The sequence below is a fragment of the Calidris pugnax genome, unplaced genomic scaffold (genome assembly GCF_001431845.1).
Source record: "Calidris pugnax isolate Ruff unplaced genomic scaffold, ASM143184v1 scaffold364, whole genome shotgun sequence".
Classification (NCBI taxonomy): Eukaryota; Metazoa; Chordata; class Aves; order Charadriiformes; family Scolopacidae; genus Calidris; species Calidris pugnax.
Genome location: NW_015091109.1, coordinates 83,627 through 87,214, shown reverse-complemented (window position 1 = coordinate 87,214; position 3,588 = coordinate 83,627).

Here is a 3,588-nt window from a genome sequence, read left to right as displayed (position 1 = left end):
CCCCATCCAGCCTGGCCTTGAACCCCTCCAGGGATGGGGCAGCCACAGCTTCTCTGGGCAACCTGTTCCAGTGCCTCACCACCCTCACAGGAAGGAATTTCTTTCTGGTACCTAATCTAAATCTCCCCTATTTCAGTTTAAAACTGTTACCCCTTGTCCTGTCACTACACTTCCTGACAAAGTCCCTCCCCATCTCTCCTGTAGCCCCTTCAGATATTGGAAGGTTGTTATAAGGTCTCCCAGGAGCCTTTTCTTCTCCAGGCTGAACAACCCCAGCTCTCAGCCTGTCTTCATAGCATAGGTGCTCCATCCTCTGATCATCTTTGTGGCCCTCTGCTGGACCTGTTCCTGCTGGTCCATGTCCTTTGTGTTGAGGCCTCTGGAGCTGGACACAGTGCTCCAGGTGGGGTCTCGGGAAGCTGTGGCTGCCCCATCCCTGGATGCGTTCAAGGCCGGGTTGGATGGAGCTTTGGTGGGGGGGTGTGGGGGGGGAGAGAGAAGGAGGTCCCCAGCGCGCCATGGGAGCGCCTGAAACCAAGTCCCAGCTCTGGAGGCAGTCCCGTGACCCCATCCCCGCCGCGGCCGCCCTCTCCCTCCGGGCCCGCTCCCGCGCAGGGGCGGTGCGGCGCTGGGCCGCGCCCCGGAAGGAGCACCTTGACAAGTGGCTTTACCTCAGCTTTACTTCAGAGGCAGGGTGTTGGTAGCCTTGTGTGGGTATGGAGCCCTGGTTCTCAGCCTCTGCTTCAGCCTAATAACATCACCCTTGCTCTGTCGGTAGAATCAGAGAATCACATGGGGTTGCAAGGGACCTCTGGAGATCATCTACTCCAACCCCCCTGCCGAGCGGGTCCACCCAGACCAGGGTGCACATGAATTTCTCCAGGTGGATTTTGCATGTCTCCAGAGAAAGAGACTCCACCACCTCTCTGGGCAGCCTCTTCCAGGGCTCTGTCACTCTCACAGTAAAGAAGTTCCTCCTCACGTTTAGGTGGAACTTCTTACACTTCTGTTTCTGCTCCCTCCTGGCAGGAGCGGGGAGGTGGAGCGGTTGGTGTCCACCATGCGGCTCCATGCACCCATCAGGCTCTCCCTGGGGTGTTTGTAAGGGATGATCTTTATCTCAGTGGTGTTTCTCAAACCTCCTTACGTGTCAGGCCACGTGGGACAGCAGCCTTTCACCCCCAGCACCTGCTGTCCTTACCTGCAGAGGTGAACCCTCGCAGAGAGCACCTTGACAAGTGGCTTTACCTCAGCTTTACTTCAGAGGCAGGGTGTTGGTAGCCTTGTGTGGGTATGGAGCCCTGGTTCTCAGCCTCTGCTTCAGCCTAATAACATCACCCTTGCTCTGTCGGTAGGATCAGAGAATCACATGGGGTTGCAAGGGACCTCTGGAGATCATCTACTCCAACCCCCCTGCCGAGCGGGTCCACCCAGACCAGGGTGCACATGAATTTCTCCAGGTGGATTTTGCATGTCTCCAGAGAAAGAGACTCCACCACCTCTCTGGGCAGCCTCTTCCAGGGCTCTGTCACTCTCACAGTAAAGAAGTTCCTCCTCACGTTTAGGTGGAACTTCTTACACTTCTGTTTCTGCTCCCTCCTGGCAGGAGCGGGGAGGTGGAGCGGTTGGTGTCCACCATGCGGCTCCATGCACCCATCAGGCTCTCCCTGGGGTGTTTGTAAGGGATGATCTTTATCTCAGTGGTGTTTCTCAAACCTCCTTACGTGTCAGGCCACGTGGGACAGCAGCCTTTCACCCCCAGCACCTGCTGTCCTTACCTGCAGAGGTGAACCCTCGCAGAGATGTGCACAAGATGGTGCGTGAGCAGGGAGATGCTGAGATGGACACATAGCATAAAAACACGCTGGGAAGAGACTCGTTTTGGGGCACAGCAGGGGTTGTTACTCGTATGGGGAACGTACATTAGGACTTGGGAATCCAGAGGAGAACCCATGAGAGAAGTTAGATCTGAAAAAAAATCTAGCCTCACATCGGGACAAAAGAAAATCGGCTTGTGTTGTTATTAGGGATGGTTAAAAGGGCAGAAACTCAGTACTCACCACTCCTGTTGATCCTTTCTGATACAGCAGAAAAGGTGGCAGAGAGGAGAATCAAAAATTTAAATCCTGATACGGTTCCAAATCCCCTTAAAAAAAATTGGGCTCTCCACTGACAGCAAAGGAGAACATGGAATTACTGAAAGTATTGACAGCATCTTTTCTGAATATTTTTCTCCTTTGAAATTTATAGCAATATTGCCCATTTGTTGGGTGTTGGGTTTTTTGTTTTTTTTTGGAAAAGGGGAGCATCATGAAGGTAGAGTCTTGCCAGCAGGTGATCCTTCCCCTCTACTCAGCACTGGTGAGGCCACACCTGGAGTGCTGGGTCCAAGTCTGGGCTCCCCAGTACAAAAATGAGATAGAGGTACTGGAGAGAGTCCAGCAAAGGGCCTGGAAGATGATGAAGAGACCAGAGCATCTCTCCTATGAGGAAAGACTGAGAGATCTGGGATGGTTCAGCCTGGAGAAGGCTGAGGGTAATCTCATCAATGTGTATAAATACCTGAAGGGAGGGTGCACAGATGACACAGAATGTGTATAAATACCTGAAGGGAGGGTACACAGATGACACAACCAGCTCTTTCCAGTGCTGCCCAGTGACAGGACCAGAGGTGATGGTCAGAGACTGATGTTTCAGTTCACAAGCTGAAACACAGGAGGTTCCCCTGAACATTAGGACCTATGAGGGTGACTGAGCACTGGCACAGGTTGCCCAGAGAGGTTGTGGAGTCTCCATCCTTGGGACATAGTCAGACGCTGTCTGGACACAGTCTTGGGCAACCTGCTCTATTTGCTGAGGGATTGGACCAGATGATCTCCAGAGGTTCTTCCAACTTCAACCGTGCTATGATTCTGTGATCATGTTTCTTTTTTCTGAACAAATTTGTTCCTCCAGTTACTTCTTTCAGGTGCATTCCAGGTGGTAATTGTGAACTAAATTAATCAGTTCAGCTGTCAAACTAATAGTTTTAAGTAAAGGCCATAATCTTTTTACTAGCTTAAATTGCATGGGGCCATAGAAGTTGAAACATTTCAGAGGACTTGGTGTTTGAATCCTCCACACTCGGTACAAAGGTGTTTCTGCAGAGCAGCCACAAGGCGACAGAGACTCAAGGAGTTTTGTGTTTGAGGAAGAACTACAGAGACTGGAAAATAAGTCCAAGAGAGCGGCCATCACTTGTGCAGTGTGAAAGTGGCAGCAAATGTTAAAGGGTGTATTGACACTTGTAGGAGGTTATGACGTAGGGTAACAGGAAACTCCACGGCAGCACAAAGATGGATTTCCTGGCCAGAAGGATGTGTTGTGATGGCTCAGCCTGGGAGAGACTTGACCAGGAGGGGTCATTTCACTTGAACAAAAGTTTTCCTTTACGTTTCCCTCTCCCCTGCCAAACTTCATCTAAAATTACTTCTGCCACTTCAGGAGTGATTCTGGATTATCTGAAATGTACACTGAAATTAATCTTCTGTTAGAAAAGCAATCAGAACAGTAATCCTTGACTCACTGGGCTGGCATGGCTGAGCCCTT